The sequence below is a fragment of the Mustela putorius genome, unplaced genomic scaffold (assembly GCF_011764305.1).
Source record: "Mustela putorius furo isolate JIRA1106 unplaced genomic scaffold, ASM1176430v1.1 tig00000695_pilon_pilon_pilon, whole genome shotgun sequence".
NCBI classification, from domain to species: Eukaryota; Metazoa; Chordata; class Mammalia; order Carnivora; family Mustelidae; genus Mustela; species Mustela putorius.
The window spans coordinates 8961880-8973742 of record NW_025421447.1 but is presented as its reverse complement, the minus strand read 5'-3'; the positions used below and the strand labels follow the sequence as shown (position 1 = coordinate 8973742).

Genomic DNA, 11863 nt, shown 5'->3' with positions numbered 1-11863 from the left:
ATGGCCACTGACCACCAGGGGACTGACTTTAAAATTGTATTTTAATTAATTTAAATGTAAACAGCCATTTGTGGCTAGTCCCACCACACTGGACAGCACAATAGGAGATGGAGTCAGATATATTTCTTCCTACTGAACTTTCAGAAAGTTGGGGCACGTTCTTGTTTGTTTGCTGTCTCGCCCTTGGCTCAAGCTTTCTGACACCTTCCCACCATGCACCCATCCTTTCTGACATGTCCTCAGAACCAAATCAAGGAGGGCATTTACAGTAATGTTTACATGAGGAAAATCTGAGCACAGACTGGATTCTGATAATATTAAGAAATTACTGAGGTCATTTCAATGAGGGATTGGGGGACTGAAACCAAGAACTCTTAACACTGTGACCAAATATTGAAGTTCTCCATAGGATGTAAGCATTACTCAACAGTGCCATGGTTTCCTGAGGAGATTGCAGTTAAAAAAAGAAAGAGAAATTACTAAAATTGCATGCTGGAGTATTTACAGATAAAATAACGTGCTGTCTGCAATTTGCTTTGGATAATGGAGTGGGGAGTGAACAGAGGAGACGAGATTGGTTGCTAATTATTGAAGCTGTGTGACGGGTTCATGGGTTTGCCTTAGATTAGTCTCTACTTTGCACTTGTGTGCTTTTTTTTTTTTAATTAAAAAATTAAGATGGGAATGGAGTAACTGGGTGATGGGCATGAAGGAGTGTGCTTGATGGACCGAGCAAGGGGTTTATAGAAAACTGACACATCACTAAATTCTACCCTTGAAACTAATAATACACTATATGTTAACCAACTTGAATTTAAATAAAATCTTTTTAAAAATTAAGAGGTTTTTTTTAATGGGAAAAGTCTTGTATTATGATATCAGTAGAAGGGGAAATAGAGGGGTGCCTGGAAGACTCAGTCCGTGGAGCACACAGCAGCTCTTTTTTTTTTTTTTTTTTTTAAGATTTTATTTTTTATTTATTTGACAGACAGAGATCACAAGTAGGCAGAGAGGCAGGCAGAGAGAAAGGGGGAAGCAGGCTCTCCAAGGAGCAGAGAGCCCGATGTGGGGCTCGATCCCAGGACCCTGGGATCATGACCCGAGCCAAAGGCAGTCTTTAACCCACTGAGCCACCCAGGCGCCCCCACGCAACTCTATCTTGGGGTCCTGAGTTTGAGCCCCACATTGGGTGTAGAGCCTTCTAAAAAACATACAAACAAGCCAACCAAAAAACTACTAAAAAAAAGGAGGAGGAGGAGGAAAATCAAGCCACGAGGGACACCTGGGTGGTTCAGTCAGTGAAGCATCTGCCTTTGGCTCAGGTCATGATCTCAGGGTCCTGGGATGGAGCTCCGCATCAGGCTCCCTGCTCAGTGGGAGCCTGCTTTTCCCTCTGTCCCTCCCCCTGCCCGTGCTCGCTCGCTCACACTCTGTCTCTCTCACTCTCAAATAAAAAAATAAAATCTTTTTTAAAAAGAGCCACAAAATGATAAGCATAAAAAAGTAAAATGAGGAATTTACCTAAAAATGGGAGGAAATAGGAAACATACTGTCGCAGTTAGGATCCAGATGGCAGAGTTCGAATCCTGGTTAGAACACCAGCCTGGTTTGGGGAATTCTTTGAGTTTGGCTCCATCTCTGTCTCCTTATCTGTGGAATGAGGCTCGTCCTGGAAGGCGCCCCTTAAAATCACGGTGGAGAGTAATTGAGCCTATGCACAAAATACTTGGCCCACATCTGGCAGACATCTCCCCTCCCTTATACCTGACAAATTGATATTTAAGTGGCTGCTGTTCTACCATCACTTTATGCAATTTTCCATCCAATTATCCAAGCTCCCTTTTATATTCAAGGAAGAAAGTAGTCTTCAAAAAAGTTAAAAGAACAGGGGAATCTGGTGGCTCAGTGGGTTGGGCATCTGACTTCAGCTCAGTTCATGATCTCAGGGTCCTGGGATCAAGCCCCACTTCAGGCTCCAAGCTCAGCGGTGAGTCTGCCTCTCCTCCCCCTCTGCCCCTCCTCCCCATGCATGCGCAATCATGCACTCTCTTTCTCAAATAAATAAATGAAATTAAAAAAAAAATTAAAAGAACGTTTCCTTCCACTGCTACCTCCTCCTTTGTTCCGAGAAACTGTTAGCAAAGTAAACTAATAATTTATCAGATGTTCTAAACTTTAGCAAAAGGAGAATTCCAGCTTATGCCTGGCTAAGTGGAATTCCCCGTGAAACCCCTGTTTGGTGGCCTTTTTTGGTACGAGTCAGAAAAGCATCTTCTGGAAGTTTCCTCTGGCCCTGGGGGCGGTGGGGGGGGAGGCAGAGTGGGATCTTGTGTCAGTGGTTCTCCTTTTTAGTCCTGACCCCAAAGCTCTTAACACTGATGGACAGACCTTCTTTGCAGGAGATGCAACACGCTTTTCAGACTTCCTACTGGGTTTATGTGTTTTAAACAACATACAGCCTTCGATCGACATTGCCTTGTTATGAATTCCCTCCATGTGACAGTGATGCTTATGAAATTATATATTTTTTAAGATTTCATTTAATAATTTGAGAGAGAAAGCACAAGCAGGGAGGAAGCAATAAAGGGAGAGGGAGAAGCAGGCTCCCCGCTGAGCAGGGAACCCCATGTTGGGCTTGATCCCATGACCCTGGGATCATGACCTGAGCTGAAGGCAGATGCTTCACTGACTGAGTGACCCAGATGCCCTATGAAATCAAATTTCTTTCAGTAACATGAAAATCTTGCCTTATCCACTCCCTATGCCCTTTGCATTGTGAGATAGACATGTAAGGCCATAAAGTTCTGGTCCAACTGTCTCTATTTTTGCTCAAGAATAATGACACTGTCTCTATTACCCTGTTTTGGACTATTTTACAAGGACTATCAACCATCAGTGATAATAAGTCAACTGAAACTACTATAAACCAAAGGGGGCAGGGAGAATATAACTAACTATAACTAAAAAGGCCAGGGGTAGGGTTAGCTTCAGGTATGGCTAACTCCAGGTGCTGTAACATTTTCAGGAACTTCTCTCTCTCTCTCTCCTTCTCTCTCCCTCTCATCAGGCTCAGCATTCAGCTATGTTGGCTTCATTCTTGGTCTCATTAAAGCAAGGTGGCATTCATCAGCTCAAAACATAAAATTGACCATCTTGGCTGCTCTAGTGGAGAAAGAAAGCACACCTCATTCCCAACCATTTGAGCAAAGTGTCAGCAAGAAGAGCAATAACCTAGATAGGGTCATGTGGCCACCTCTAAACCAGTCATTGAGATTTAGGTAGACTTCATTTGGGTGCCAAAGGCTAGAATCGGCCTGCTTTGGCCACACAGATTATGAGCTGAAGATGGATGGCTTCCCTTCAAAGCTAAAGAGGCTGTTGAACGAAGATGACAAATGGATGTTAAGCAGACAAAAACAACAGCTGTCCACTCTGCATCCTGTAACAATCCTTTTTTTCGAAGCCCTTTGATGCCATCGGCCAAACACAGTCTTCCCTAACTTTGTGGCACTCTCTGTCCTTTGCCAGTAGCCTCAGGTTGCACTGCGTTGGCCTCTTGCCCAGAGAAATAGAACCTTCCTCAACACCGCCATCATCACCAGCTGTTTACTTCCAAATCCCCCCTCCTTTCTCTTCCAAAGTCACAGCCACGAAGAACGGAAAGATGAATGACCACTGTACCTCCAGTCCTTCAGGGTCCCTCTCAGAGCTATAAAGCTTCCCAAAACATAGTTCAGGCTTCTTTGGACCACACCGTTTATCTACACATGGATCAGAAGTAGGGGGTGGTTGAAGATTCTTTGAAAATATCCATCATATCCTGTATTTGCTCTGCAGAAACACATACCCCTCAAGTGTGCTGCACCTGGTCTCAGAAGGGAATTTCCTCATTCTGGGAATGCACAAGTGTTGTTGTTGGGTTTTTTCCCCCACCCAGCCATGGCTGCTTCTCTCAGTATGTATTCCTATAGTGTCTGGCATGGTGATGAGGACACACCAGAGAGTCAATGATGCAGGCTCTGGTTCCATTCTTGCCCTATCCAACTGCCCTTTAAAACAAACAAATAAACAAACAAACCAGGGGCACCTGGGTGGCTCAGTTGGTTAAGCATCTGACTGTTGGTTTTGGCTCAGGTCACGATCTCAGGGTCGTGAGATTGACCCGCATGTCAGGCTCCAGATTCTCTCCTTCTTTTTTTTTAAAAAGATTTTATTTATTTATTTGACAGAGAGAGATCACAAGTAGGCAGAGAGAGAGAGGAGGAAGCAGGCTCCCTGCTGAGCAGAGAGCCCGATGCGGGACTCGATCCCAGGACCCTGAGATCATGACCTGAGCTGAAGACAGTGGCTTAACCCACTGAGCCACCCAGGCGCCCCAGATTCTCTCCTTCTACTGCTTCCCTACTCATGCTCTCTCTCTCAAGTAAATAAATAAATCTTAAGAAAGAAAACAAAACCAAAACCAACCAGACAAAAAAAACTAAGTTGAAGATGGAATCAGGAAAGAGGTACTGGGATTTTATCTATAATGTATATTTCAAGCTAGGTGGTAGGGTATGTGAGTGCTTATTGTATTCCTGGCTAGTCTTCTGAAATATTTCATAAATTAAATAAATTTTAAAATGTGCAGGTTACGACTCCAGCTGGCAAACCGAGAAGCTAATCCCATCAGGTCGCTCCCTGCTTGGCTCCCCCGCAGCCAACAGGACGACTGTCCCTTGTCTGACACACAAGGATGTAGATACAGCCCCACCTTCCTTCTCCTTGCCTAATAAGACCTGAATGTTTGTGTTTCCCACTCCCCAAAAAAGTTTGCATGTTAAAGCTCTGATTAGAGTTAAATGAGGTCACTCACATGGAGCCTGCATGATGACATTTGTGCCCCTATGAGAAGAGGAAGGAAGACCAAAGCTCTCTCCCCATGCCCTGCAAGGACACAGTGAAAAGGTGGCTGTGTGTAAGCCAGGAGGGGAGCCCTCGCCAGATGCTGAGTCTGCAGGACCCCTGATCTTAGACGGCCCAGCCTCTTGGGAGAATACTTATCTGATGCCCCCTGTCCAAAGTATTTGATTAAAGCAGCCCACCCTTGCCCCACCACAAGCCATAGCTTCAGGTATCTTGAAACACTCCCAGTTCCCTGGATGGGCTATGTTCTCTCTCAATTGGATGCTTCACAGTCCCTCTTCTCCCTTTCTTCACATAGCTCACCGCTGTTTACTCATGACCCCTGCTAGAATAGGCTAACAAAGAGACCCCAAAATGCAGCAGCCTAAAGACTAGAAACTTCTTTTTGCTCATGTAGTAAGTTCTGAGATGAGCTGTCCAGGTGAGTGGGCAGCTCTGTTCCTAGTGGTCATTCGGGGACCCAGATTCCTTCCAGTTTTCACTCTGCATGCCTCCAGACCCCCATGGTCCCCTGAATGATCAAAGCTGGCTCACCTCCTTAGGTAGATTTCCACCTGCAGGAAGAAGGCACATGGAGATGCTGTGTGGTCCAGATCAGATAGTGGCCCTCATCATCTCCTTGCATTCTATTGGTGAAAACTAGTCATGTGATCACAACTAACTGCCGGGGATGCTGGGAAATGTAGTCCCTACTTAAGCAGCCATGTGCCTGCCTATCATTCTCTTATAATGAATGCATGGAAGAAGGAATTTGAACCAGCAATTGAAGTTCAGACCTGGATTCCTGAATAGCCTTCTCTTCCCCCATCCCTGTCTAAGTCAGATGTCCCTCTTACAGATATCCCCATGCTCACCTCTCACCTTCACCCGTCTCCCCATCCCCCCAACTAGTGTGTGAGCATGTTGTGTGAGACTCTGTAAACGGAAAGCCTTGCACTTTTCTTCTGTACTTCTGAGTAAAAGTATAGAGGACAAGGCTACTCAATTTGCACAGCCCAGTACAAAATGAAAATGTAGGGCCCTTCATTCAAAAGCGACTAAGAATTTTCAGGGGACAGAAGGGCATTAAGCCAAACCTAGCGTCCTTCCGGATATGGGTCCCGGCGCACCTGCACAGGGTGTGCGCCTGAGACGCCAGCCCTGAAAGCACGAATGAGTAAATAAATTGCATTGAACAGCCCACGTCATTCTCCCTAAAAGAAGCTACATAGCTGTTGTGTGATCTGCTGTTGGTGGAGATGAGTCAAATCACGCTTATGAGTATCTGGGAAGTCCACCTTCGTTGTCCCTACAGGGTAAACTTAACAGGGGACACATTGATGGTGAGGGCATTTCCTATGTTCCCTTGCTTGTCCTCTGGAGGGCAGGGACACAGCCGTTGGTGGGCTTGCCCAGCGCCCTAACAAACCGGAGGCATAGCATCCTGTCTTGCCCCTCCCCTGCAGGGGTCTCCTTCAGTGTGTCACCACTGCATAATTCGTCATCAGGACAATTTTCTACCAGCCTCAGACACTCCTGGGGTTGCTGGGGAGACTCTGGAGTCCTTGCCAAGCAGTTCTCCAGCATCTGCTCAAACACCTCCAGGAACAGAGAACTTCCTACCTCCCCAGGCAGCTCCTTCTGTCTCTGACAGCTCTGCGGATGGAGTTCTTCCCAGAGTTGAGCCAAAACCTCTTTCCTCGTGACTTCCCCCCACTGGCTCAGAGTCACACAGGAAATGTAATGCCATCCCTGTGCCCTTCAGGTGTCTAGAGGGCTCTGATGTCCACCCAAAGGCAGAGGTTGCCAAAGAGCAGCACAGAGATGGAATATGGACCACAGATGTACGGTGTTTGGCCCAGGCAAGATTCTTTTTTTTTTTTGGTTCGTTGGTTGCCAATGCTGAAAAATCTGGAGCATTCATACAAAATGTAAAACTGAAGCTTCTAAAACTTGAAATTTCTGGCAATCCTGGGCTCATAATCCCACAATCCTACTTGCCACTAAAGATCCCAAAGACTAGATACGGGGTGGACAACTGCCACTCTCCATCACAGCCCGGTGCTTTGGCTACTCAATAACCACACATGGACACCGAACTTCCAGTTCTTATACTGATGAGTACATTGATGTGCTCATCCCCACCATAAGAGTAGTCGCTGGGTGTAAACACAGGTTTTTAAATGAGTTCCAGAAAAAGTTATTTAGAGAGGTATAATCGCTTTTTCTTTTTTCCTGCCTGCTCATAACACAGATGTGTTGGCTGGTGTTCCAGCAGCTATCTTGTGACCACGAGGCAACCCTGACCATGTGGGCCATGTAGAGAAATGCCGAAACAAACAAATAGCAAGATACTGGTTCATTAGTGATGATCAGACTGCCACATCAGCTGTACCTTCCTCTGGAATTCTTTTACCTAAAATTAGTAAGTAAATGCACAAATTCGTCTTGTGGAAGCCATTCTTTAGTGGTTGTTATTAGTAATTACGGAGAGTTCCTACACAACATATAATTTTTTTTTTTTTTTTTTGGTCATTGCCTTTCTTTATGTTTAGCTTTTATTGTGGAAAACTCTCAATGTATACCAACATGGATGGATAACCACATACAAAAGAATTAATGCAGACCCCCCACTTCACTTCATACCCCAAACTAACTCAAAATAGATCATCTCCCTACACCAACAAGCAAAAACTATAAAACCCTTTGGAGAAAACATAAGAGCAAATCTTCATGAAGTTGGTTTAGGCAATGATTTCTTAGATGTCACACACAAAAACACATAGGCATTAAATGGAAAAGTAAGTTAGATTTCATCAAAACTTAAAACGTTTGTCCTTCACACAACACACTCCAGAAAACGAAAAGACAACCCGCGAAATGGGGGTAAATATTTGCAAATCGTTTTCCTGATAAGGGACTTGTAGAATATAGAAAGAAGTACCAACTTCTTTCTCAACTCAATTAAAAATATCCTTAAACTCAATTAAAAATATCTTCAAAAATCCCATTTAAACATGCGCTAAGGACTTGAATAGACAGTTCCCCCAAAGAAAATAGACAAATGGCCAATAAGCCCATGAAAAGAGGCTCAACATCATTAGCCATCAGGGAAATGCAAATCCCAACCACAATAAGATACCACTCACACCCACTAGGATGGCTAGGATCAGAAATAACAAGAGTTGGCAAGGATGTGGAGAAGTTGGAAGCCTCGTGCTTTGCTGGTGGGAATGGAAAATGGCGCAGCTGCTGTGGGAAGCAGTCTGGCAGGTCCTCAGAAAGCTATACATAGAATTACCATATGATCCAGCGATTCCAGTCCTAGGTATATATCCAGAAGAACTGGAAGCAGGGACTCAAACAGATAACTTTTCTAACCAATGTTCATAGCACCACGATTCAGACATCAGGGCCTTGATGATAAAAAAAACCCAAACGTCCACCAACGGATGAATGGACAAACAAAATGTGATCTGTCCATACAATGGAATGTCATTCAATGCTGAGAATGAAGCCCTGACATTAGCCACAACATAGAGGAACCCAGGAAACACTATGCTCAGTGAAAGAAGCCAGTTATGAAAGACCACATGCTCTATAATTCCCTTTATACGAGATGTTCAGAATAGGCTAATCTGTGGGGAAGGACAGACATTACTGGTTGCTGGGGGTTGGAGAGAGGAGGAAAGCGGAAGTGTGGGGACTGCCCTTGGGGACAGGACAGGTTTTCTTTGGGGAATTAAAAACCTTCTAAATTTAGATGGTATTTGGGGCACCTGGGTGGCTCAGTCATTAGGCGTCTGCCTTCAGCTCAGGTCATGATCTCAGGGTCCTGGGACCGAACCCCACTTCGGGCTCTCTGCTTGGCAGGGAGCCTGCTTCCCCCACCCCCGCCCCCACCCCGCCTCTCTGCCTACTTGTGATCTCTGTCTGTCAAATAAATAAATAAATAAATCTTTTTTAAAAATTTAAAAAATTTAAAAAATCTGTTTTTAAAAACAGACTAGTTTTTTAAAACAACAACAACAACAACAACAACAACAACAAAACACCTCTCATTTACCTGCTCTGGCTTCAACACAGATTCACGTCAGGCCATGCTCTCCCCTCTCCGTATTATTCTTTTTTTTTTTTTTTTTTTTCTCTCCGTATTATTCTGAAGTACATCCCAGACACCTTTAATGGAGAATTTAAAACAGGGAAATCCTGTGGCGTGGTCATCGGCCACATGGTTCCTGGCTGGGTGATGCCTGCCCTGGGTTCTCCAACCTTCTTGGACACGTTGCAAACGGCACAGTACCCTGAAGGAAATCTCTTTCTGCTTAGACTTTCCAGCATCTAAGAACCTCAACGGTTGTGCCCACAGCTGACATTGACGTTGGATGCTTACTCACCCACAGGAGTCCTGATGGGAGCTGTGGGTATCTGGGTATCTGAAAAATAGTGTTAGAAACTCTCCCATCCTTTTTTTTTTTTTTTTTAGATTTTATTTATTCATTTATTTGATAGAGAGCACAAGTAGGCAGAGGGAAAGAGAGAAACAGGCTCCCCTCTGAGCAGAGAGCCGGATGTGGGGCTTGATTCCAGGACTCTGGGATCACTACCTGAGCTGAAGGCAGACGCTTAACTGACGGAGCCACCCAGGCGACCCAGACTCCCCCATCCTTGATGAAAACCTCCCAGGAAACCCAGAAGCCTTCTGGAAACCATTTGTCAATTTAAATCTGTTCTAGATAAAGAGCACTCCTTCTCAGGGGAGATCCCAATGGTAATGAATTAATAAGGTGGTTCTCTACTATCTTGGATTCTGACACTGATTCCCTAAGGAGAAATGCCTCCTTTCCCAAAAGTTCCTGGCTGGAAACATCATTCCCCTGACCATGGGAGTTGACTCTTGTCCTATCCTCTACAATGTGGACTCTCCCAGCAGCTCCTCCCTGTCCTACGGGTAGGCTAGGTAGGCTCCGGTTAACTTCTCCGCTCAACCAGGTTTCTCAGGTAAAACAGGAACCCTGGTCTTCACAAAGCCTTGGACTCAGACCTCAAAGGGTTTGTGTTCAATTGCTGAGTCTGACTCACGTTCCCTGCTTGATTGAGCAACAAACTTGACCTTTCTGATCTCTGTGGCTTCGTCTGTGAAATGGGAATAATAACTCCTATCACTTGTTCACTTCTGTGGTTGGGAGGAGGGCATAAAGGTAGCCTTATAAGGCACCAACCCCCAATGCCTGGCCTAAAATAGCCATGGGACCACTGCCTGCCACCCTTCATTAGGAAGCGTGAAATGAGTTACATCTTATCTTCTCCACCAGAGAAGATGAGGCTTTTTAAATTGGTGTTGCTTTGATTTTAAAAATTGGACTCATTTCCCTTTCTAAACGTATTACCTTTATGTAATAATAACAATAATAAACATCTATTGTTTTCTCTTCAGCAGACACTATATGGGGGATTTTTGAGGAAGCTTCTAGCATCTCATCTCATTTTCTCAGCCTTACTGTGGGTTAAGTATCATCTTAGAGAAGAGGAAACTCAGGTTTGAGGTCAATCAACTCCCCCAAAGTCCCACAACTGGCAAACGGCTGGGCTGTGGCACTTAGTCCATCTGCCTGGTTCCAGAACCTTCCCCGTGCCGCTTCCCCATCCACTCTGGGCTCTGCCACTACACTGCCCCATTCAAGGGCCCTTCCTAAAGAGGTTCACAACTCCCACCTTCGAGCTCTGGACTCACCAGGATCTAGGATCAATCTTTATCGGGGAGACCGTGTGTAAGAAGCTTCCTGGCTCAGAGCGATGTTACCAACTTTTTAACATTTTCCTGCTGTCCTGACTTATCTCTGCAGCCTGGACTGCTTGAGTGGGGAGGCTCTCAGGGTCCGGGGCATCTTTCCTTACTTGATGCGACACCTAACTCCCCCAGCTGCCTGACTGTTCAGCACCCTCCTGTGTCTGGCCCACGGCGTTGCCTTCATGACCGGTCCCCAGCTGCCAGCCTGATGGTCGAGCCTCCACCCTACCTAGACAGCCCATGGCCTGATTGTTGTGACCCCTCTGTTTCTGATTTTATCTTGCCCATGGCAGTAGGCAGCTTCCAAAGTAGTTCCCAAAGATCCTGCCTCCCGGTACCCACCCAGGAAACAGAACACTGCAAAGGGGATGGGAAGTCACTGCTGAGATCAGGTCACTAAAGACTGTGACTTCTGTCCTGCACACACAGTACCTCCCCCTTCCTCCCTTCCACTCTTTATCTCTCCCTGTCCCTCTCGGAGGGAGGAAGCTCCCCTGTCCCAGGCTGCCCTTTGGAAAGGTCCATGAAGCAAGGAGCCACAGGGACCTCCCAACAGGGACCATCAAAGAACTAAGGTCCTTTGTCCAACAGACTCTGAAGAACTCAGTCCTGCCAGGGATCAGTGAATGAACTTGGAACTTGTCAGCTCCGGCCAACATCCCAACTGAAGCCTGTCAGTTGCCCTGAGCCAGAGGACCACACAGTTACACACCAGAAAGTGAAAAGTAACATGGGTCTTGAGTCGCTAAATTGCAGAGGGATCATTATGGGGCCTGACAGAACCACAGCCTCACATGCTTTCACACGTCTTCATCTGTGCCTTAAGCTGCCAGCAGCAAGCGAAGGGGCTCTAGTCCCACAAAAGGTTTAAAGACCTTAACGGGAAGGCGCGTTAGCTCATTGGAAAGAACTATTATATCGCAGGTCCGTGGAAAATGGACTTACATTTCTAGGAAGGACATTCTCAACTGGGGCAATTGTGCCAACAAGGGGGCAAAAATTGAGAAATTGAGTCTGGGGAACTGGAAGAATCTGGCCCCTTTTTTATGTATCAAATGCAAGGATATACAATGTCTGTGATAGTAACATTTCATGGGAGGGGAGGGATGGTAAGGGAAAAAGGCTAAGAAAATCCCTGGTTTCAGGTTATGAGTTCAAGCCCCAGTTGGGTACAGAACTTACTCACAG

The 11863-nt window shown here is 45.6% G+C and overlaps 1 non-coding gene across 1 annotated transcript; it reads left to right on the top strand.

Moving 5' to 3' along the window:
* The first annotated feature begins 331 nt into the window (after positions 1-331).
* On the top strand, positions 332-458 carry LOC123392967. The gene has a single exon (XR_006607689.1). It is a non-coding gene; the product is annotated as a small nucleolar RNA SNORA25 (small nucleolar RNA).
* Positions 459-11863: the final 11405 nt, after the last annotated feature.